Source organism: Ambystoma mexicanum, chromosome 3q (assembly GCF_040938575.1).
Source record: "Ambystoma mexicanum isolate Mex_15411 chromosome 3q, UKY_AmexF1_1, whole genome shotgun sequence".
NCBI classification, from domain to species: domain Eukaryota; kingdom Metazoa; phylum Chordata; class Amphibia; order Caudata; family Ambystomatidae; genus Ambystoma; species Ambystoma mexicanum.
Genome location: NC_090926.1, coordinates 882105407 through 882131593, shown reverse-complemented (window position 1 = coordinate 882131593; position 26187 = coordinate 882105407). Strand labels below are relative to the sequence as shown.

At 39.9% G+C, this 26187-nt stretch overlaps 1 protein-coding gene across 3 annotated transcripts in view; it reads right to left on the bottom strand.

Moving 5' to 3' along the window:
- Positions 1-26187, bottom strand: part of CEP95 (centrosomal protein 95) — a 1206983-nt gene that overhangs the window by 930216 nt on the left and 250580 nt on the right. The window lies entirely within an intron of this gene.

Genomic DNA, 26187 nt, shown 5'->3' with positions numbered 1-26187 from the left:
TTGTGTCATATTCCAGTTCTTACAAGTGACTTATGACTGCTGGCTTTTTCAACAAATTTAAACTAATTAGGAAGTTAAGAATTGTGTATCTGATGGTTCTTGTAGTATGAAATAACTCCTAAAGTCTTGTATTGGTTATGATCACATGCCCGGTAAACAGATGTGCAAAATGTAAAGTTCTCTGATGATAACATTGGGCATTCCGCACACAGGTGCATCATTGTTTCAGGTACAGCTTGACAAAATCAACATTGTAAATCAGTGATTGGTAGAATTCTGCGGGCACACAAGACTTCCCTAGTGGGCCACATATTGAGGCGAAATCGCAGAAAATCATTTCGCTGTTGTGATACAGGGAACATGGGTAGATAGCTCTCAGTTTCACCATATCGTTTTAGGGCAAATGGGTTAGTCAAACATTTCTGGTATGAGAGGCATGGAGTCCTGGTTTTAATCCAGTCATATTCCCAAAGGCGCTTTTTGGCCTTATCTGGATTATCAATTAGCAATGCTGGAGAGATACCTGTATTGTTGATGATCTTTTGGGCCATGTCTCTCCAGGTCACTGCAAACACATCTGCTGATCTCGAGAGATATTCGGATATAACGCTGAATAGTCCAGGCTGATCAATGCCCAGCACACATTTACGATAAAATGAGAATAATTTGCATTTTTATATTGCATAAAGTGATAATAGACCAAGCTCATGTCTGAGAATACATATCGGTTCTGATAATGGTATGTTTAAAGCTTTCTACCAGTAACATCCTTCTATAATTGACCAGTATTGATATGATATGCCTGGAAATGCCTCAGTACCATACAAGATCACTGGAGTGAGTTTCTGTTTATAATATACAATGATGGGGGTTATTGAAAATTTACAATCCTTTGCTTTGATTAGGCGTGCTTGAGAAATGGTGAAGATTAATTTTCGCCTTGCATGCTGGCGATTGGCATTCTGATTAGGGCAGTTGGTTATATATGTGCCCAAATATATATATGATGTAACTGTGGTTAAATTGATGTTTTGAAGGGGCCACTGGTGAGTGGCAACCTGTTGTTTAAATTTGCCAAATTGTATGATTTTTGTTTTCGTCAAGTTAAATGAAATGCAATTTTTCCTTAGTATATGTGTCAAGAGCACCCAAAAGAGCTTGTCGCCCCTTGGGGGTCTTTGAGAAGAGAACCATATCATCTGTGTAAAGCAAACATTTTACATGGACGCCATTGATTTTCAGAGAATCTGTAACAATTGCCTCAAAACTAAGGCACACATCTGAGATGAAAAAAAATTCAATTCAACATGACAGATGCCAACAAACAACCCTGTTTTAAACCATGCGCAGGTCTGAATTGGGTCTAACAGGCCTTTGCTGGACAATTTGATCTGAATTGTGGTGTCTGTATGCAGATCAATGAGCCATTTTTAGGATGGACCCTGGACACCCTCTATCCATCAGTTTTTTGTAAAGAAGCTCACGAGGGACAACATCAAATTCCATTCGAAAGTCTATGAAGGTGGTGTAAAGTGCTTGGTGCTGTTGTGCTTGGTGAGTAAAACTATTCAGGTTGATGATATGAACGGCTGTACGAGACCTGGAAGGAAGCCTGTTTGAAATGGATCACGTAAATTATTTGAATCCAGCCATGAATTGAATTTATTCAGAAAGAGTTGTGCAAATATTTTTGCCGGGCAATCTAATAAGGCAATTGGGCGATATGATGTGGGGTTATCTCTATTGCCTTTTTTGAAAATAGGTAATATAACAGATTGCTTACAGAATTTTGGAATATCTCCTGTTGCAAATATATGCCTGAATATTTGATGAAGAAAGTCTGCCCATTCGTGTGGATGGTCTTTCAGCATACCATTGTGTAGGCCATCTAGGCCCATTGCTCGTGATCGGCTCAAGTTTGAAATATAATATTGAATATCTTCCAATTTCTATTGGAAAATGGTGAGGCATGCATTGATCGCTCGTATTTGGGATCAAATTTTCGAATGGGGAGCAATACAGTTTATGAAAATAGACCTTCCAAACTTCGTTAAGTATGGCATTAATTTGGACAGATCCCCAAGTTTTGAATGTAGCCTCATTCAAGCAAGCCCAAATGCTGCTCGTAGATTTTGTTATAATCTTACATAACTTTTTTTGCCATCACTTTGGTATTGGAGCGAGTGCTGACCCTTCCACCAGGATCTATAAGTAGCTATAAGTTGGTTTTTTGTTATGGTTCAAGCAGCAATTGGATTAAATTTCAAATTACGAATGGCCCATCGCAAATGGGCTTTCTTTTGCTGTATAAAAGGGTCGTAAGGGTGGCAATGCTTGTATTTAATGCACAAGTCTGGCATTTTGGATTGCTTGAAGATCTGCATAATTTCAACATAGCAATATATACCATCGATTAAGGAGAGCTGAAGGTCTTACTGAGGGTATGTTTGTACAGCTTCAAGTACAACAATTCCAGCGCAAAAGGGTAACACTATTATTCACCAGTAAATTCTTTAGGTGGGGATTCCATTGTGGGGACGTAGACATCTGGGGTAATGTGCAGTACATAATCAGTTTATTATGGTCACTAAGATCAGTTTGAATGACCTGCATGGACTGTACTTTTGCTAGAAAGCTAGTATGAACATAGATGTAATCCAATGTTGCTCGCTGGTTCCCCCTTCCCCAGGTGAATTGCAATGGAACATCTCCTGGAACAACACCATTAGATGACAAAACCTCTATCTCATAATATTGGTCCAGGTTGTTTCATCAGCAGCTAATCCTTTTGCCACCTTTGGTAATAGGTGCAAATTTAGATCACCTACTATAATTGTGTGAAGTATACTCTGATCCTTTAACAAGGAATCCAAAAGCCAAAGTAGTTGTACAAAGAAATGAGTATGCTGATAAATTCATCCTGGTCAAATTAATGTTGATGACGACAATGGTTGAGCCATCTCTGGTCAACCTTACAACTTGAAAATAAGGAGGTGAGGAGAGTTTCTCACCAGTGAAACCAGAGGCTTTGTTAATGGCCAGCAACAGACCACCACTAGGGTGGCCCTTAACGTTCTTAATGGCTGGAGTCGCAATGATAATATGGGATGCCCATATGGGAACCTCAGTAAGCCAGGTCTCCTGAAGTGCTATGATGTCATAGTGTGCCAAGTCACTGATCCCTGAATTGATGATGTGTTTATGGCCTCTTGTGTTCCACGGGGCTAGACTGCAAGTACTGACAAATGTTATGATCTCGAGCTGTACGCTTGTGCTATCATAGCGCGAGGTGCATAGTTTATGGATGGCAATGACCTGCCATTCTGGCTGGGCTTGTATGTCTTGATTTGTGGTTTTTCAAAAGAATTAACTTTGGTATTCGGTTCTTGTAATAATACAAAGCCTAGAAGAAATAAGGATGTTCCGGCCTGCCACAGGATATTGGCCACTATATTGGATTGTACATGAAGTCTTGCCTCTGATGGCTCATTTATGTTGGTAAACGACACTAAACTAATGTCTGTAGTGGATAAAGCTGATAGGGATGGAATTTCACTACAAATATTTAAAATGCTCGCTCTATTGAGGGCGTACTTTGGATAAGGGTCTTCACGACATTTTAGCACTAAATGGTGAAGCTTGGATTGATTAGTTGTTTTGCCGTTATCAGGACGATTGGAGTTGAATGAATGTTTGTCTTGATTTTGTTGCGGTCGGAGGGGAAGATTACATTGACATCATCGTGTTGGGCACTCGAGTCAAGTGATTTGGACGGCGCCTTAAACAACAAGCTCACGTCGGGGAAGGCTTCACATTGTGTGTTATTCATACACTGATTTTGACCATTAAACTCCATTATTTGTAATTGCCTCATTGTATGCAAGCCAGGAAGTCATTATGACTCTTGAGGCATACCTTGATAAGATTTGACACTGCACCATTTAAACCTTGACAAAATGTTTTGTAGTGGTCACACTGAATATCAGCCAGTAAACCTAAGCAGCTTTATTGAAAGCACTACTCGGGTCCTGACACTACCATAAAGCCTGCAAAAGATGCCTTTGGGCCTTGTGTGAGGCAAATGAAAAATACACCCTGAGGCAATTGAGGATTTTATAATGTCTCTTAGATCTTGTATTGGGGAGACTGTTTGATCAGAGTTCACCATCGTAGGTAAAGAAGTGATCATGGATGGTGAATTGATCTGGGTGGATTAGGGTGTGGGTTTGCTGAGGTTGGTCAAGTATAACTCCTTTTGGGATATTTGTTCTCTGAGTAGGTCAGACATGTGTGTCAGTTTGGAGGAAGTTGGCTCGCTGTCCATAATCATTGGAATGTTTTGATTAAGGACCTGTGGTCTAGAACCAGAAGACTGCAGCGACGATGATATTTGCGCGGTCTCAGGGAACTGTTTTAGACATGGTTCTAGGGTCCTCCAAGTGTTAATGGAGGCTCTGATCTCCTCTCTTAGTTCATCAAGACTCGGTTGGACAGTTAATGCTTTGTCTGTGCCGAAAGTGGACGCGCGCAAGGACCTCTCAACAGCTACTTTGCTACTGCTAAGAGCAATTGTGTGTACTGGAGGGACTAGAATGTCAGTCTGGTCAATTGACACTTCTGGGCAGCTTGACCAAGTTCTTTTGGCTGCGAGTGCCACCAGATCATCAAGGAGTCTATAGGCCATGAACGTCAGAGCCATGGACTTATTGACAGTTGGTGTGGCCTTAGCAGCTGTGACAGTCTGGGGTTTCTCCCGCCTGGTAATCACTTTAATGAATTTTTGCACTTTTACCTTTGGTTGCGCCCTGGTCTGGTCTGCTTCACGGTTTGATCTATTCTGAATTAGAGGATTGAGGAGCTATCTTGATGAGTTCTGGATTATTGGGCACTGGGACAAAGAGCTTAAAGATGTTCAACTGTTGAGGAAGGGGTGGAGTCTGCACTAAGAGCATTCTGGGGGCAGCGGGGTTTCTTGCAATTGCCATTAGAGGAAAAATCATCTATGATCGGACTGAGCATTGATGCTTGCCATGCATCAGTTTGTGAGCATCCGCTGTGGGGCAAAGACCCTCGGAGCTCAATTGTGGCTTAATTAATCCGTTTGATGAAAATTGTGAAAAGGTTGAACTGTGCTAATGATCAGAACGCAGGCACGAGGCCGCCAAGATGAATGATTATGGGGAGGGGTGCAATCCTGAGTTTCCAGAGCGACCTATGAATCAGCGGCAAAGGAGGAAAAGGGTAAGCTTTCATGTTGTACCACAGCCTCCACAGGGTTCACTTGTGGACCACTTGACATATGCCTTGAACATTGTGTAGCACACGAGGCAGTCAGGTACTATGGTCGAATGTGGTATTAGGAGCCTCCTGTGTGTCATTAACCTCATCAGGCAACTCTAAGATAGATGGCAACTACGATTACTCCTTGTTTGAAGGTCTGATCAGCGTTTTATTATGACATTATCGTGATCATTTTGGAGGAAAAAAGCAGGACATTAATGTAATATGCCAACATTACCACTGCACAGAAAAATATGGTACAACGCACACACTACAAAGCGCACACACTGTAAAGATTTCTTTGCGCTAGCGTGTGCAAAGGAGACCAACATAAATGCATGACGCTGTTTAAAATTACTCCAATGCAAACGTAGAATATCTCAATATTCAACCACATCTAAACATGCTTGCATGGTGTGCTCACTTTGATAGAAACAACCACATATAAAATGACTCGCCATACCTTCCATGTCCCATGTTCAAAGAGATCACACTAAAAACTGTGGAATGCAGAAGTGCAGTGTGAGGGCATGTTACTTCTTCTATGGACTCATTTTGCAAGACAAGGTCCCCAGAGTTTGTGAAATCTTTTCAGAAAGGGTGTATACTCCTTCACCCCCTGAGCCCCCGACCAGCCCCATGAAACTGGCATGCCTCTCCCCAAGTTTAGTACAACATTACGGTAAATTAAACTGGCAAGCATACATGGCTACATGGAGTTAAAACTTTTCCTTACTCATATATGGGCTGCTCCACATTCCAAACTTATTGGAGTATAATATGAAGCCTAGACGGCCATAGGCGAGTACAGTGTAATGCAATCAGGTTGCGAAGGACAGTATAGTCACTTTGGAACAGAGTACAAGGATTATTCAGGGATCATCCCTGAAGGCGTCTTGCAGATAAAATACAAACCGGTCAGGATTAGATTTTGCAGTGCCAGTGACAGGATAGAGAGGTAGCTCTCTCTCCCGTTATATACCCCTTTATATATTTATCCATATATCAGTTGCAACTCTATTCTTAAAGTTTGGCAAAGTTTCACTAATGTTCGGAATCAATCAGAACGCTGAAGTGGTAACAGGCAGAGACAATATTAAACAAGCATTGGCAACTGTTTGGCTTTTGTGTAGGCATGGAAAAGGCACTCGTCAGGTAAAGCCGGAGTGGTATTAACTGGCCATTGATTGTAGCAGGTGCAAAACGATGCTAGTACCTGGGCGTCTAATAGCAGTGCCTGTCAAACGCTTAATACCTATACACAAGTCAAACCTGTTAGCTTTGCCAATGCTTGTTTTTAACAGGCTTCAGTGAAGGACATGTGGAATGCTAATAAATCGAGTGACTGAAGGCAGACCTGGTAAGACATTTTAGTTACACCAGTAGTGGGTTAAAAACTCCATTTAAGTCATTGGGCCTCATTATGAGACCGGCAGTACCCGCTGCCGCCGGTATCATTTTTCAGCGCCCTGGAATGGGCAATTACTGGGTCATTACGGCCCTGCCAGACCCGGTAATTGCCCATTCGTGGGCGTCTGAATGAAATGCCTTGAGATTACTGGTTGACAAACCTCAATAAGTCTTGTTCAAAGCCTAATGCCCATGATCAGAAGACCCTGAACAGAAGCCTAGGGAGCTCAAAGGCCACACCACACCCCAGCGATGTACACAAGTGCACACAGGGGCCAACTTTGAAGTGTCCCTGAGGATGGAAGACACTGAAGTGAAGGGAAGGTGTTTGTGTATGTATGAATGAATGAGAATGTGCAATTTGAGGGGTGGGGCTCTGAAGGGAGGGGATTAAAAGGGTGGATCCCCTGATTAAAATAAGATCCTGCCGATGTGGGACAGGGTTGGTGGGGGGCTGGACCTAGGAATTGCCATTTTGCTGCCCGTTGAAGGCCGCACCAAATCTACCAAATAAACAGCCTTTTTAGCATGCAGACTTCAACGAACGGCATTCAGACATAGAACCAAAAGTCTCAAACCTAATCTTAACAAGTCCCCGACTCTCCCGAGAGACAAGATTCTATAAAAACAGTCTATCAGTGATGGCCAACAGACAACTCTACCCTGAAGTCATTTGGCCTCCTAGTTTATAAAAGAGGTCCCAAATCCTGGTCAACATAAGTATCCACAAACCTAATCAATGTACGGTCCTAATCTGAAAATAAACACAACCAATGGTTCCCTGGGAAACAACCGCCAGTAAATACGAAGTTTTGAGCTCACCAGTCTCTTTTGTTTCTCTGGATTTTTGAAGCGGTTTTCCACGGTCTAACAGTTTCGTCTGCAGACCAGACCTCTCCACGGTCTCTTAGCTTCTTAATACTTATTTTCTCATAGGCCAGGATACTCACTCCTTCCCCTGCCCTAGGTTTTGGTGGTGGCTCTTTTAACCAGTCTGTTGTCAGAAAATCTCCGTCTTCCTCTCCTCATCGGTCTCTGATCAGGGCAGTTGCTCCTTCTCCAGCCTTTGCTTCTGGAGTGGTTATCTTCTTCCACCAACCACCAGTGAAATTGGACTGCTCCTTCGAATTTGCTAGAGGTTGACCTGGTCCTCTAGTCCTTTGTCAAAATAGTATTTATTATTCTAACACAGAACCTTCCAGGTTGCTTATGATAGGGCCTGTCCTTAGACATATCCACAAGTATTTTCTCTTTCTCGCCTTTGGCGAGGGCACTCGCCCCTTGCTTTTGGTTTGGTGATTCTCTTAATGACCGCTCCACAGTCTCTTCAACAGACCACTCCACAATCTTTCTTATGATCCTTATATTATAAAGACCTCTACACTGTCTTTTCTCTGCAAACCTCTCCACTGTCCACTTTCCTGTTCAGATCTCTCCAGTGTTTTCATTTTTTTCTCTATACGGCATCCAGTTAAACATTTTCGAATGCACATTTTCGAATGCCTTTATGTCAAAAAAAAAAAAGTCAAAAGAAATTCTGAATATAATTATTTATTTTTTATATACATTTTTTTTTGGTTTAGTTAGTAATAAAAGGGTCAATAAAAAAGAAACATGGAGGATGGGGGAACCACCCCCTCATTTAAACAAAAAAAAGGGCATTTTTCATTTGAGAAAAAGGCATTTGAAAATGTGACATTCGAAAATGTCATTATAAACCTCTCTATACGCCTAAACATTTGCAGTCGCTCTGATTTCTCATGGGTCATGCTACTCACTTCCCCCCCTCTGCCCCCCCCATATTTTGTGCTTGGTATAGTGGCTTCCTTTTCATCCATCAAAACACACTCTTGTTCCTTTCAGAGATAAAGAGTATTTCTCCCCTTTCAATCAATCAGGTCCATATCAAACAGCCAATCTAATTACTCTACTGGCAGGAGTCTTTCCTCGTCAGAAGTTCATTTGGTTCAGGGTTCTATTGGAATAACCCAGTTCTTAGGTCTGTTGCCTTGTTCCAGGTCCCTGTGGTAGAATCCTGCTGTAGGCGCCACCTCCTGCACACCACTGGTCCTGGTGGCATGATCTCCGCTTATGGTTTGGTAGAGCTTCTGCTGTACAACAGCAAGCAGGTTGGCAACCTCCGTCTAGGTAACGGTCTCCAAATTTCTCCAGGGAGCGGTGAGCAACTTGTGACCTTTACTTGCCTTTTTCCAGGTCATTTAATACAACGCAACTGAATTTCTAAAAAAGCCCTGGATGGGTGGCCTGTCTCGGATATTCTAATTGTTCCTTTTTCCACTGGTTTCCTAATTGGGTATTGATGCAATTATTGTTAGTCTTCTCGTATTGGGTAAGTGGTAAAGTGCCTCCATTATTCGCACTCTGTGCCAACTTTAAATTCCTGCCAACTGTCCACTGTTCCAGAGTTTACATCACTGCCCGTGTTCATGGGCGCAGTGTTCCCCCAACGACTATGCAGTCCATGGAACGACTGAAATTTGCTATCCACTGTATTATGCAGGTATGTTGGTTTTGTTAACCACTCACAGTTAGGGATGATCTCCTTTCCGCTGTCTTGTCAGATACAGGGTCTCTGGGACTTGTGTTATTGTGATGTTTGAAATTCAGGGGAACTCAACAGCGACAACCTAATACTGTGTCTCGGAGGTGGTACGATAATCCAAGGGAATCCTGCACCATCCACCTGTCTGGGAGGCACCTTGGGTAGCGGCTGCATCACCCCGGCCCTTAAAGCAGAGGATGGCGAGTGCCTCCAACTCACCTCACCAAACAGCAGTGGTGGGAGTGTCTGGCTATTTGTAATTTTTGGCTGGCAGTCATGTCCACCATTTCCTAAATGCTAGATTCAGTGACGGAAGCAGCATTTGGTGCCGGGTGGTTAAGGGATTCTAAGAGAACACCTACATTATAAAGGATTGCAAGGTTACAGTTGTCCGAAACGTTTTTAAATTTGGAGGTGTGTGTTATGTGCAAGGCGCCTAGCAAGGGATCCTGAATCAATGTTGTAGGATTAGGACAGGAGATGGGAGGCTTGGGGGTGGACCTTCCCAGGAACGTTTTCAAAATAATGGAACGAAATTCTTTATTTTTACAGCACAATGATAAAATCTCAACAAAAAGCCAAAACATGTGCAATGTGTTCGGCAGGGTAACACCCAAAAAATCTTTAAAAAATCTTCGGATGACAGGTCACCAAGAGTACATTGTCAAAATTCCTGTGCCCACAATCTATGGCAGCATTGCCACTGTAAAACATGTTCATGCCGTCAGTGCCTATTGTTTGGTAGATCAGAATCAGGAGACTGACACAGGGGCATGTTTTTAAGTCTTTTATTGTTTCAACAAAAAGGCCTCCTCTTCCCTGTACCTGGGCACTCTAAACCATATTCCAATCAGAAACATTTTATTTTAATAATATTTTCCTTACTCCAGAAACTTTTTATACAATATAAAAAAATAGTACATCAAGTTTCATTGTATATCCTATGATAAAATGATACCTATAAAATACACAATTTCAAACATTAAATTGAATTTCCTTTGAATTAATTGATTACCCATCCTGCTAACCATTACTTTTAAGTGCCACAGTCAACCTACATGGTAATAGAGAATCTCCGTAGCTGCCATACATATAAAATATATCTTTTCAACTTACTTCAATTCATTACATTTACAGTCGCATCATCTTTCCTGAAATTAATTTCCATAGTTGGCCAAGAGCAATAGTTAGCAATATTTTTGTGCCAGACAAAAAACAGTACCAGAAATGTCAAAGTTACTCACCGTAGGGACTACCTTACCCCTAGTCCATAGTCCCCTTTCCTCCATACTTGTGGGAGATTCCAAAGCACTGACTGTAGGAACTATCCCTTATTGGAACACATTTTTTTTAGAACTGCCTGGCTGAACTGGGCATCAGACCAGACAGTAGTGTCTGCAAAAAGCCGATGGGGAAGCCCATGTAGCAGCCTTGGCTATCGACTCCCAGGGGACATTTTTTTAAATATCCATTTGCATATCAGTCTTTGTCCTGCCCAGGGGCAGTCCAGCACCGAAATACAATGGCAACTCCAAACTCACTGTGCTTAGAGAGGCATCAGCTTCACCTCACTGATGATCCCCAACAAGGGTGAAACACGTGTATGGGGTTGCTGGTGGTACTCTCGTTCAGATTGGAGTTGCCATTGTATTTCGGTGCTGGACTGCCCCTGGGCAGGACAAAGACTGATATGCAAATGGATATTTCCCATCTGTGAAAGGCACAGTGAGTAAAAGCAGTGGCTGCGAACTCTCAAGTGGTTAATAACCACTGAACAGGTTATCATGTCTGTTCTTGCGAGAGAGGGGCGCCCGCTACCTTTCTAAAACTATTTGTTAAGGAACCTGGGATTGGTAACCCTAGGTCTCCTGGGGGCAACCAGACGTGGTCTCCCTCTCACTGTGCTTAGAGAGGCATCAGCTTCACCTCACTGATGATCCCCAACAAGGGTGAAACACGTGTATGGGGTTGCTGGTGGTACTCTCGTTCAGATTGGAGTTGCCATTGTATTTCGGTGCTGGACTGCCCCTGGGCAGGACAAAGACTGATATGCAAATGGATATTTCCCATCTGTGAAAGGCACAGTGAGTAAAAGCAGTGGCTGCGAACTCTCAAGTGGTTAATAACCACTGAACAGGTTATCATGTCTGTTCTTGCGAGAGAGGGGCGCCCGCTACCTTTCTAAAACTATTTGTTAAGGAACCTGGGATTGGTAACCCTAGGTCTCCTGGGGGCAACCAGACGTGGTCTCCCTCTCACTGTGCTTAGAGAGGCATCAGCTTCACCTCACTGATGATCCCCAACAAGGGTGAAACACGTGTATGGGGTTGCTGGTGGTACGCTCGTTCAGATTGGAGTTGCCATTGTATTTCGGTGCTGGACTGCCCCTGGGCAGGACAAAGACTGATATGCAAATGGTTATTTCCCATCTGTGAAAGGCACAGTGAGTAAAAGCAGTGGCTGCGAACTCTCAAGTGGTTAATAACCACTGAACAGGTTATCATGTCTGTTCTTGCGAGAGAGGGGCGCCCGCTACCTTTCTAAAACTATTAGTTAAGGAACCTGGGATTGGTAACCCTAGGTCTCCTGGGGGCAACCAGACGTGGTCTCCCTCTCACTGTGCTTAGAGAGGCATCAGCTTCACCTCACTGATGATCCCCAACAAGGGTGAAACACGTGTATGGGGTTGCTGGTGGTACTCTCGTTCAGATTGGAGTTGCCATTGTATTTCGGTGCTGGACTGCCCCTGGGCAGGACAAAGACTGATATGCAAATGGATATTTCCCATCTGTGAAAGGCACAGTGAGTAAAAGCAGTGGCTGCGAACTCTCAAGTGGTTAATAACCACTGAACAGGTTATCATGTCTGTTCTTGCGAGAGAGGGGCGCCCGCTACCTTTCTAAAACAAAAAGCAATTTTAAATTAGTTCAGGACCCAAACAGTGTCCGTAGAACATCAACGCGCATGCGCTAGCCAATCTCTGTGCATTTGGTGTCCTGCGGACATGCGCTTCCTTCGCGGACTTGTTCACGAACGGATCATATGACCGCGCCCACGCTGATCGCGTGTTCTGAATGCGGAAACAATGTTCGGGTCCCCGAACAAATTGAAAGTACATTTTCAATTAGTCCATAATATTTTTCAATAAAATCTCACCATGGCACAAGTCCCACATAGTAATCCTGAGTTTCTACATACCTTTTGAAACTTTTCAAACTTTTTTTTGTGTTCGATCTGTCCGCGGACAGCGCGCATGTCCGCGCACAAGCACCCCTATAAAAGATCACGCCCTAGAGCTTATTCTCATCGTGTTTCTGGCTATTCTTCAGAGCACAGCTATTTCTCCAGCAACTTGCTGGTTACACCATCGAGATGGCATCCCTGGCTGCAGAACTGCCACCTGGTGCTGCACCTGCTTCAGCACCACCCCCATCCCCTACACCACCACCACCTCCCCAAGGGCCTGAAGAGGTGAACAGGAGTGAGGATGCGGAGGAGGAAGAAGAAGATGAGAATGAGGTAGAGGAAAACCCTACTACCCACACTAGGCGTGAGTCTTGGGTGTGGCGGTTATTTAACATTCATGGGAATGTTCTTAAGGCTCGTGCGAACCGTGTTACCTGCATTGAGTGCAAAATGATACTCAGTCGCGGGAAGCACGGTAAGTACAGCTTTGGGACCACTACTATGAAGCGGCAACTGAGGTCATTTCACTCTGGGGCTATTCGCAGGGTTGTACCTTGCGAAGAACGTATCAGGTTGATTTCCTCTAGTTCATCCTATGTTTCTGATCCTGTCACCACAAGGACCACCTCTGTGGGACAGCGTCTTCAAGCTGCCTCACAGGCCATAAAGAATGCTGATGACCCTTACCTTTCAAGGGTCACAGTTGTATGTATGTACTGTGACAGTACTCTGCAGGGGGGAGCGACTTCGTAGGGCTTTTGAGACCATCGTCTCAGAGCACGAGAAGATCTGCGCACTACCCAAATAAAACCCACTCTACATCTTCCTCTCTCAGCTCGCCCTTTCTTATCCCTGTGGTTGGTGTGTCCCCCCCCCCTTTACCTTCCTTTCCCCTCTCCTCTCCTAGTGTGTCATGTATAAAAAACCAAAAAAAATACAAAATATCAAAAAAAGAATAAGGCTCTTTTCAGAGCCGCCTTTCGCAGTTAAAAAATAGAAGTGAAAATAAATGAAGCAGGGCCCTTTGTATTTTTTAGAAGTCCGCAGACAGTTCGTGAACATTTTAAAAATTGGGTTGCGACCCCATCACAAACATTGCAATTTTCTCTGGGAAGAAGTGGTGGCTCTGAAAAGAGCCTTTGGGTGGTGTTTGCAAGACAAAAATTATAAATGCTTAACACCTACTTCAAAATGGTTGTTGTAATTCCAAAAAAGGTCGCAATGCATTTTGTACATTTCTCAGAAAAATCTGATTGCCAGCATAAGTAAGATGGACTCCATCTCTGCGAAAAATGTATGCACTACGAAACATAATATTTTCATTGTGAAAAGAGGACATGCCAAAATCTCTTAGAAAGTCACAAACAGCCTTATTAACATTGCGTCTTGCTTTTTCCATTTGTGGACCAAATGAAGAAGAACGAAGCCACATTTGTCTATGCGCAATCCGTGAAAATATCAATTGAGAATTTGGAAACATGTCCATAACCTTCCCAAGTCCTTCTTTCATAGCAAATTGCAAAAAAATGCCAGTCAGATGTCCTAAACTGTTCCCTCCACAATGAATTACAATTATGTCTGGATGTTGCTCTGTCTCCAAAGTAGCACAGAGAGGTAGCAAGTCCAACCACTTCATTCCACGTACTCCATGCCAGTGTACTTCCACATGTGGGAATCCAAGATCTACAGCTACTCCACAGCTTTCTGCATGCACCTTCAACCAATATATCCACGAATCTCCCAAAATCCAAACAATCTGTTTTCTGAAACACACAGCCATAGCCATCTTTTGTTCTCTCAGCAAAAAGAGTATCTGAGAAACTCTCTCCTGGCACAACACACCCACTAAACTTTCCTGACCAATCCCTTTCAGTGCTTATTCTCATTTGCATGACTTCTGAACCCAAAAATCCCCAGATGTAACTCCCGATGTCCGCGAACTACCGCCATGTCCGCGGACATATCGTAACATGAACAGCCCTTCTACTGTTTCCACTTCACTCTCTCTGCCATTCCCTCATTGGATGTAGCTAAGAAATAACATGACCATGCACCAATCACATTCAAGACTTCTACATCTAACTGCAGCATAGATCAGCACTGCAAATGTACTGTGAATCTCTGAGTACAAGTGTCATATCATTGGCAAGCACCATCTACCAGAAATACTGTACAACTCCCAAGATTTCTACTTGCAGCTCCATGCATATCCATATGCATGAACACAAACTTCAGGTATGCATATTTTCTGTACAGTAGATGAACACATTTTCAAACAGACTTTTAGCTTGTGTAATCTGTAAAATGAATTTACTGTATTTTTTCAATTTCCTAAAATCAACTATCACTTATAAACCTTTATACTATTTACTTTCTTTATACACACACAAATCATGTTAAACTAACATTTTTTTAAATAGAATATATAGACTACATATATTCAAACAAAATTGCATGCAAGCACAATCCATGTTTAAATCTTTAAAAAAATATTTATACAATTTCATATTTTTTTGTTTTTATTTATTTATTTACTTACTTAATTACTTTAATTTAGACATGAAATTGAGGCGCTATTACCTAGAACAGCTTACTTACAGAAATAGTGGTATTCACTGGTATAAATTCACAAGACATAGTAAAGATATTTTTTTTTGCTACAGTTAGTCATTCAATACAATTTGTTCTTTAAGAACATATATGTACTGAACTGATGCAATGTATCTTATGTAAATAAATTAGTTTAATGGTTTTAAAGAAGGCACTGAGAATTTCAATTAAAAAAATCAATATCTAAATTAAAAAAACAGCGCTATATACAAACAAAGTTACTAATTTGAAGCTTTTACAATTGCAGTGAAGACCAGTCTCCTAAAAAGCAGCCGAATTCGAAGAACAAAGAAGAACTAAGAAGTTACCTGTTAATTTAAGAAAATAAGTAAGTAGAATATCACCATAATATTTGTATCATTAATCAAACATACTATAACGTTAATACAAGCTATTTCGGTGCCTAAAAATAGAGATTGTATACCATTTTGTCCAAAAATCTCCATGTCTTAAACAGCGATTTACAGCCAGAATGGCCCACAAATTCCTATTTTTGGACACACAAATTACCCAACTGAACCGCTACAATTTTCATATTATAGAGCAAACAACTGTTTTATTGTATACATTAGATTTACTATTTGTACTTTTGCACACCACTAGCTTACTTTTTTTTTGTCATCTGAACCCCAGTTTAGTAACACAAATTCAAGAATACCTATCCCTACTAGTTGTAGTTCCCAATGCACAATCACACACCATTACATTTATCTTTATCATCTTACTCAAACACTCATGCACACAGCACACATACATTCCAGAACACCCCAACCCATATCTTCAACAGACCCTAAAGAATGCCTACCAAAAGTCAAGTCCATGGAAAGCAACGCAAAAGTAGAGCAAATGAAAATAAAAGTGTCCAACATAAGCATCTATCTCTAGCAGAATTTGTAAAAAAAAGTTGAAACAAAACAGCTAATACACAAAAAGTTTCAAGTACAAAAACTTTGCCTCCTCTATCAAAATAAACCAAAAAACAATTAACAGAAAATCAGCTATCACTACAGATAAAACTACTTCTTCAAATTTTAATATAGTGCAAAGCATACCAAGAAAAGTATTTTAGCCAAAAAGTACCGTCACAAAGTCCTTCAAAATCTTATAAAAACAGGAGAGAAATCAGGTTCAATGCTTAAAACCTATCGCAGGAAATGAATCTTAGAAGCGTTGATGGACAGTGAAATTCTTCTCAAAAGAAAGTTATTTATTTTACTGTTAAACAAAATGAAACCACTAACAAAACTAATAACTAAATTACAAAAAAAGACTTCTCAATAAGCGAAATGTCAACAGAAAGAACTTCTTAAGTATCTGCGGAGGTGAATGGAATCACACTACGAGCACAGAACCATATTTTAATGAAGAAGCGTACAAACAAAAGCAAACAAATACAATTGCCATACAGTGGTCGAGGTTATGAAAAAGTGAATAATACCATAATGAAACAAGAAGTACTCCTTACAAAAATATGCCCTGAAAACTTAGAATTACCCCTCCATTCAACTGAATCAGAACGTCTAGTGTACAAATGGCCATGCACGTCAATGTGTAACATTCCCAAACAATGTTTCAAATCTTTACGCCAATTCCTCAATAAATATTTATAAAGCAAAGACAAAATCAAAATTAAATTACTGCAAAATATGGATACCTGTCCAGCGCGCAAGTACACAGGACTACAAGGAAATTCATTGGCCTGCATTACAGGACCTACTTGTAAAACCACTTTCCATGATATCAAAAGGATATCAACACATCATCCAACTATACGAAATCTAGTCTCTAAACTGTACTATGCTAAAAGTCCTGCTTTAGCACTAGCAAAGTTAAATAACATCCTTCTACATGGTACAGCAAAAGACCTACTTGAAGAAATTCACTATATCCAGAAAAAATATTTTGGAAGTGAAAGCCATTTACAGAATGAAATAGCTTTAAACCAATTCAGCAACAATTCTACACATGGCAACCTTTTGCTAAACACATACAAAAAAGAAATACTAAAATTTAAAAGTACATCAGCTGAAGTACCAAACCATGTATGTGTATGTTGCCGTAGAACTTTTTATAAAAGTAACACAAAAACTGTAGACCTATCATACAAAATAGAAGACAATGAAGATTCTAAAAGGTTTGAATTAGCTCTCTACCTTGTAGCAGAAAACAAATATGAAATAACTGAGCCCTTAATACTTTGCAGTTACTGCACTACAAAACTTGACAACAACCAAACTCCTTCACGTGATATCACAAATAATTTGGAATTATACCCAGTACCAAAACCCCTACACAAATTTAATTTATATGAGAGCATCATAATTCAAACAGTACACCCATTTCAAGCAATAATACCCCTTCAACCAAAAAACAGCAAAATTACCTCCCTCTGAATTGGTAAAAGGCATTCGTGGAATAGTAATTTATTTACCATTAGATCTAAAAGAAAATGTGCATACTCTAGGAGTGCAACGTCCAATGCAGCAATCTTTAATTATCTTAGTAAATGGAGTACCTACAAAAGACAAAACAATATGGCAACAGCTGGTAGATTTATATAAAGTTAGACAAGCCTTCCAATGTCTTAAAGAGAATAATGAATATTACAAAGAAATTAATATTGAAGAAAACTTGAAAGATACAACTGAAATAATTCAAGAAACACAAGAACCTGGTCAATTTGAGCTACTAGATCCTGCTACAATATCAAATACTTTAGACCATTATACAATTCATCCTTTGCACTGTAATGACACCGTAGAAGATGTACTGGAAACTTACCAAATGCGTCAAACAAAAGGATCGCCAATCAGCATATGGGAAAAAAGTATAGAAGCACGTGCTTTTCCTCTACTCTTTCCTACTGGCAGAGGAGGAAGGTATGATGATAGACCTATTCAAATATCAGCTTCAGAATACCGCACATTACGGATGTATTCTGAAGATCCACATTTTGTCTAAATCTGGGAATACATATTCCACCTACTCTTTGAAAGTGAACTAGCAACTTTATGTTATGGAGTTGCACACATTAAAATCAAGATCACACTTTCAAAATATGACAGCTACACAATTATTAGAAAAAGTGCAACAAAAGGATGAGGTTTTACAATCAAATATTACAAATCTATAAGCAAATATGCGTGGTACTAAAGAGTACTGGTTTCAACGTCATGGAGATGTATGTTGTATGATCAGAAACCTTGGTCCACCCACTTGGTTTGTTACATTAAGTTGTGCAGAATATGCATGGGAAGATTTACATGATTTCCTACGCATATCAAATAAAAACAAAACAAACATAGATATACTAACACCTGGAGAACTTTGTTCTTTGGATCCTGTTAATGTTTCAAGATTTTCACCATCACTTCATTGCTATGCTACATTTTATTTGTAATAAAACTGTTCCTCCCCTTGGAGAAGTGCAACACTTCTTTTGGAGAAAAGAATACCAAGCCAGAGGAGCACCACATATCCACATGTTTTTATGGATTAAAGATGCTCCTAAATTTGGTCAAGACAGTGATGCCACTGTTTTACAGTTTATTGAAAAATATGTCACTTGTGAAATTCCATCAGAAGCCACAAATGGTGATCTTCATGCACAAATTTTACAATTTCAAAGACACAAATGTGGAAAATATTGTCGTCGCAAATACAAAAACAAAGGGAAATACTACACCAAATGCCGATTTGGTTTCCCTAGACCAGTTACAAATAGAGGTCAAGTGAACAACCTCATGTCTTCAGTTAGACATAGTGTTAAAGGTAAGTCACCTAAAATACATATTACATAAAAAGAAACGAAGAAGAAAAATATATCAATGATTATAATGCAATCATTGCCCACTTATGGAATGCAAACATAGATGTGCAGTACATTGCAGACAATTCTACTGCAGTTGCACGATATGTCACAGCATACTTAACTAAAGCAGAAAAGACAGAGCTCCAAGACCTCTGGAATGACCTGTCATCAGATAAAACAGTATCTCAGAAATAATACAGCTTGGGCATAAAAATGCTCACCCATAGAGTATGTGGATCATATGAAGCAGCTGATCGTTTAACTGGTACTGCATTGTATGGTAAATCTGAAAATATAGTATGGCTAAGTCTTGGCCTAGCTAAATCTAGAAAAAGAGTTCTAAAATCATATGAAGATATAGAAACAATAGCCAAACATGATCACAACAGCCAAGACATTTTAAAAAACTATTTATTGGACACATACTACCCAAACAGAAGTAATACTTTGGAAAACATGTGTCTATACCACATAGCCCAAAACTACACATACAAAAATAATATGAAACCTGATGAAAAAAAAGGTAAATATAGAGTGACAAACTGTGAAGGCAGCTTAGTTAAACTCACTAAACCAAATTTAATTAATCATATCAAATTGTCATTAAAGACTCCTCAACATAAAGAAGTATACTACATGCCCCTGCTCAACTCTTCAAACCATGGAGAAAAGAAGAACAATTACTAGATAACTATGACTCGTATGAGGATGCTTTCAAAGCAAATGAAAGCACTATAACTGATGTAAACTTTACGCAGTACAAAACAATGTTGCACAATGAACAGCAACACGAAGAAGAACACTCATGACAGTAGTCAACCTTCTGTAGCAGGAAGCCAAGAACCACTGGGAGAACCACTAATAATAAATGAGGCAGAATTAGCTATGATAGAAGTAGAAAACACCATGTGTCAGTATGAAGATAAGGAAGACAACTATCCTACAATCAAAACTAAACAATGAGCAAAGTAGCATTTTTCAAGAAGTAACAAAACATATTGCACATGGTGTAAAACATGAAAATAATGTTCCTGCCATAATTATAAAGCTATACTACTGTACGTCAGTGGTGAAGCTGGTTCTGGCAAAACATTCCTGATCAAAATCATTAGTAAGTTCCTTCAACAATTGACAAACAACAAACCGTCAGCTGTTGTCACTGCCCCCACAGGTTTAGCTGCCTACAACATAGGTGGTGTTACATTACACCGATTACTACTATTACCAGTAGAACACCAGAACAAATTAGACTATTACAAACGTTCGGCAGAAGCTGCAATGGAATTACGCATCGTATTGAAACAAATGTAAATGCTACTAATAGATGAAGTGAGCATGGTATCCAACCTGATGTTAGCTTCGATTCACCTCAGATTACAAGAAGTACTCAAAACAGACTATGAAGAGCTCTTTGCAGGAAAACACATTATTGTTTTTGGAGATCTGCTTCAATTAACACCAGTAAAAGGTGAGCCTATTTTTAAAACATTAGGACACAAACTCTGCCGTAAAACTGTTGGCAGCATTGGAAATGTCAACCTTTGGCAACATTTCCAATACAGAGAATTAACAGAAAACATGCGGCAATCTGCAGATCTCACTTATGCCAACATTTTAAAAAGTATCAGAGTTGGTATACTTTCTAAAGAAGCAGAAGCAATATTGAAAACCCGGCACATTAATGCACTTTATGGCGATAATGCATGTGCTACAGATGTTATGGAACAATTAGCCCACTAAAATGTCAATTGTATGCCCTTAATGCCAACTCTTGCAAGCTGTTTCAAATTCAATGAAATCATGCTAAGTAAAGAAATGCAACCAATCATGGAAATTAGCGCCACAGACAAACTAGATGTACATGGTATGACACTACCCATGTGTGACCAAGCCACAACAATACTAAATAGTTCAGAAAAATCATTCTCAATTGCAGCAGGCTTAGAAAAGATATTAAAATTATCCTTAAATTGCAGAGCAATGCTTAAAACGTAACCTTGATGTGGATCAAGGACTAGTTAATGGAGCACTGGGTACAGTGTTGGCTTTCAAACATACCCACGCAACAACAAAATTCAGTTTGTCAATATACTCTTTGACAAACTTTCAGAAGTAAAAAGGATAGGACGCTCAACAGCTAGATTCCTTCTCTTCAAAGATATGTATGTACGCAGAGAACAATTTTCTCTAACTCTTGCATACGCAGTCACGATTCATAAATCACAAGGTCTTACCCTAGACAAAGCAATGATAGATATTGGTAACAGTCTTTAAAGAAGGCATGAGCTATGTAGCACTATCACGCTTACGTACACTTGACGGTCTATTTCTAATCAACTTTGATGCAAGTAAAATAAACGCTGATATTCCTTGCATTTTAGAATACAATAGACTTTGCTCACTATACACCCCCCACCTAAACACATATTCTGTTCCACAAAAAGTAAAACGTTATAAAAGAAAAATAAATCAAACAGAAATGCAACAGGATGTCACTGCAAATCCTCCAAAGAGAGTAAAAAACTAATACTTCATCAAGTACCACAAGCAAAAAAGAATCAATTAGGGAAAGTAAACCAGGTACTTCTTTAAAGAAGGAAGACAAACTCCAAAAAAAGCAGTTAGATACAGAACTACCTGGACCATTTAAATTCTCAAATATAGTTGGTGTAAATTGCTACGCAAAATGTAGCAATGAATATTCTATTTCAATTACCACCAATTGTTGACAACATTTACTTATACAGTACAGACCCATTGTTTTTGCAAATGTTAGTACTCCACAGAAATGCAGCAAACAATCCTGACAACACGTACCGTATAGTGTTTATGGAATAAGACAACAATTGGACTACTGTGCTGGAATGGTGAAATTCACTATAAATTCACAGGAAGATCCACAAGAATTTCTAATGTACTTACTACAAGTACTGGAAAACAAAAACATACCTATAAATGAAATTTCAGATTTCATACATGTGGAAACATACATGCACTCTCTGCAACAATGTGACACAAGAAGAAATCCCCAATGAACGCTATATATATATATATATATATATATATATATATATATATATATATATATATCAATACCAAATTGTGAATCCATTCCATTTCAGCGACTTGTACAAAATGCAAACCATGGTAGATTATGCTCTACCTGCAATTCAGATCATCGCTCCACGTTAGTAATACAAACACATAGTAAATACATAATACTAATGCTTCTACGTTACAATGCAGATGGTACCAAAAACAACTGCAAGCTGACTGGATTCACACATGGTCAAATATCACTTGGTAAGAAAACCTTCACAACAATAGGTATAATCTACCACGCAGGAGCCACAACCAATTCAGGGCACTACACTGCATATATAAAAAAGAAATGTGGATGGTTTGAATGTAATGATAGTACCATTATTCGAAAGCAGAGATTACCAGGAAATCTTACAAACGCTTATTTGATGTTCTTAAAACCAAAATTTGATAACTAAACTGTATTTAAACCTTAAGTAAACTTGTGTTAAAAAAATATAAACTGTTAGAATACTCCAAAAGCTATCTAACTGCTCAAAGATTCTACAACAACTAATCAGATAAATGAATACCACTAAATTAGACCAAAAAATAGACAGTTAGAATACGCCAATTGGTATCTAACTGCTCCAAAATTTTATAATATCAAAACAAATAAATAATATGTTACTGCTCCAAAAAATACAACAAGCCAAAGTATAAAGCATTAGCCAGAAACAACAAGTGAACATTGAAAACAAACAAACTGTAGCATAACAGAAAAAGGGTTTTTTTTTATCCAACATGGATTTGTTTTTCTCCCACAGACCCAATGATTTTAGCAACAAATACAGAAACTGAGCAAATTGCACAGTACTCTGATTTGTAATCTAGTAAAAATGAGGGTCTAAAAAAAAAAAATGTATTGATTATACAATGTAATAAGTCATTACAAAATACTAATACTAACATGCTATTTTCTTTTATCACAGAAATTAACAAGAAATACATGTACTCCGGTTACTAGACCAAACAGTAAGTATACAATAATAAGGAGAACCATAGCAGCACATCACATCCATAGTATCTAATACCTTTGTTCCTTATACAATTTGTTTTTCACCCAAAGTTATAAGCAAATATGAATGTGATATGCTGCGGTGGTTGTTGCCAGGGCATAGAGTCAAACATTTCAACTATGGTCTATGGAAACTTTTAATGTCCGCGGACATTATGAGTGTTCTTGAAACACTTTCAACTTGACAGAGAACAATACGGACAGCGTCCTCAGGACACCCCCATTTTGTTTATTTGCGAACATTTCAGGACACGGCAAGTGTTCTTAGAACAGTTTCAGTTTGCTTGCGAACAAAACGGACACATATTCAGTCCTCAGAACAGCCCCCCCATTCAGTTTATTTAGAACATTTCAGAACACCCGTGATGTCCACAGACAAATCGAACACAAAAAGAACGTCTAACACATAAAAAACACAACTTTCATCCTATCTCATACACTCCCACCCTCCCCAAACACTCCTACACACTCTACTAAATACAAATTTTGAACAAAGTTTAACTGCGCTGTCCGCGGACGACCGCGAATCCAAGATGGCGGGCGCTACCGAAAATCTGACGCGCTTCACGCCGTCCAATCAGCGAACACGTTGCATGTCCGTGAACATCACGCAAGCCGATTGGCCAATCAGGACACTGTCCGCGGAGCAAACACAGATATCACTAATTTTTTTTTACCTACTTTTTGGTCATTTTAAAAAAAACTACTGGACGGATTTTCACCAAATTTGCAAAAGCACGCTTTCGGGACCAAGCCGACCCTCCTGGTCCAAATTTGGTGAAAATCTGTCCAGCGGTTTGGGCTGTAGAAGCGAGCAAATTTTTTTTCCCCATTCAGTCTATGGGAAAAAAAAAATTTGGGACCCCCCCCTATAACTTTACCCCCCCTGGACGAATCTTCACCAAAATTCAGAGTGACCCAAATACTTTTTTTGCAAAGTTTGGTGAGGATCCGTCCAGGGAGAGCGAAGTTATAAGCCGCCCAAAAAGTGCTCTTCCTATGGAAACAGCAACTTAACCATACCATAACTACATGGCCACTAATGTGGCCATGTAATGATATAGATATATATTTTCTTTTTTTTTCCAACACCCCCTAAAAAATTTGATGGTTTTTTTAGTTAAAAAGGATGCGCAAAAAAAAAAAACACGAAAAAACATCCCGCAATGAAAGGATGGTGTACCGAAATAAACATGCATCTGTTAATGTACATGATTAACTAGGTGCAAGGAAATAATAATTACAGAAACATTTCCGTTATCCTATTTAATCATTTTTACTCGCTTATAAAATGCTCCCATTGGGAAATGGACTTATGTTTAAATCTGTAGGACATCCTCTCCTGGTATCCGCTCTCCACTTAGCGAACAAGCAACGGGCGAGTCTCATAGGCACCTCCATCCCCTTTGAACAATTCACTACCATTATCTACAAACCCATAGCTTTTTTAACCCATCAGTGGTCCTGTAGAGGATTAATCTTCAGACACCTCTGTTTCTTCTGAGGGTACACCAGACAGAATGCCTCAATTGCCCCCTGGCAAAACATTATCCAGGCGCAGCGTCCCTTACAGCATTGAATTCATTAGTAAAGGTGTTTGAGTCGAGAAGGTGAAGGAACACAGCTTACAGTTCGTCGGCGTCCAACTAAAACTCGACGAATGTTTAATTTGCCTACGAGAAGCATCTGTTGCCATACATGATGCCCATATGAGCGCAAATGAATCCTGTTGCTACCGAGATCTGCACAGAGATTTAGAATTTGCCTTGCAAACCCGATACCCCTCATCAGAGGCAGTTCTTGCGAATGAGCGCTATTGCAGGGCCTGTGGACAGTGGTCAATTGAGCTCTCCCTCTGTCATTGGTACGGAGACCTCTTCTGCAAAGTTAGAGGGAAAAGCATGTAGATCTGCAGCGTCCCCGATGTTGCAACCTATAGATCCATCCTTTTCTGCTTATTACCACGAACAAAAGCAAAATCAATCCATAAAAATGAAAAATCGAAACCGGCAAATGAAGAATAAGAAATGCTCCTCCATAAAGTTCTTACGGTCACTGCAAGTTCCAGCATAAGGAGAACATCAGAAGACAGTATAACAGATCTTTACCATGAACAATAATGCAAAGGCTGTAGGTATAATTACATTGTATGATATAGTTTTGGAAAAGCCAGTTCCCAAAAAAGAAAAGTGGGAAAGAAGCACAATGTTTTGGGTTCTGAAGCTGCGCAGGTGCCCACAGATGAAGTGATTCATGTTGAAGTGGCATCTCAAACCAGTTCTGTAAAGTTTCAAGTCATTCAAAAGCGCAGGATGCCGCAGGGTTAGCACTCAAAAATAGAGTTCCAAATAAGAAAAAGGGGAAAAACAACATAATCCCATTTGGACACTGAAGATTCCATAGTGCCCTTGGATGAAGGGTTCAGGGTGGAAGCCTACACCAAAACAGCATCACCTGGGAAACATACCCCCCTTCCCCCCTGCCCCATTAAAGTTGATTTGAGCATTTCGGGGTTGTCAGCAAACAATGTCCCACTGACAGATTTTTGCCTTTTGAGGAAACCGCTGCAATTCCAAATTTACCTGTATCGAACGGTTTAATACAGTTATGGTCCGTAAGATCCGAATGCCATGATAATTATTATTCTACAAGCCTGATAATTCAAGCAATGTTTAATTCTGAAGAACGGATTACCCTCAATCGTTCTTTTAACAGCTCTTATAGGAATTCATTAATTGCAGCAAATTTCCACTAAGGCTATCAACCTGGTCTATTTCATAGATCCATTACAGTTATATATTGTGGAATTAGTTATAACATCCGGCATTGTGTGCAATATAATACTGAATGCAACTGATGAAATGGGGGTTTGATCTATGGGTTCCTCTGCTTGCTGATATTAGGCAGAGGCTTGTACACCAGTCTCAGCCTGATGGACTAGAGCCCGTACATCGGTCTCAGTCTGGAAGACAAGCCCCCGTAGATCAATTGAAAATCAAAGGTGCTTCCCAAGGTGGTTTGCTATCTGTTTGCAACTCAAATGGAATGCAATCGGATTGGACATGGATACCTAAGTGGCTAAATCAAGAGGTCTCTAAAGGGGCAGCTCTAGGTCAGGTTTCTAGCAGCGCTCAAATTGGAAAAAGGTTCTCCTGGAACACTCGAGGGAGTAAACCTCTTTTACATAACGGTCAGCTATGCAAGAGTCTAGCAGAGGCTGATATTATT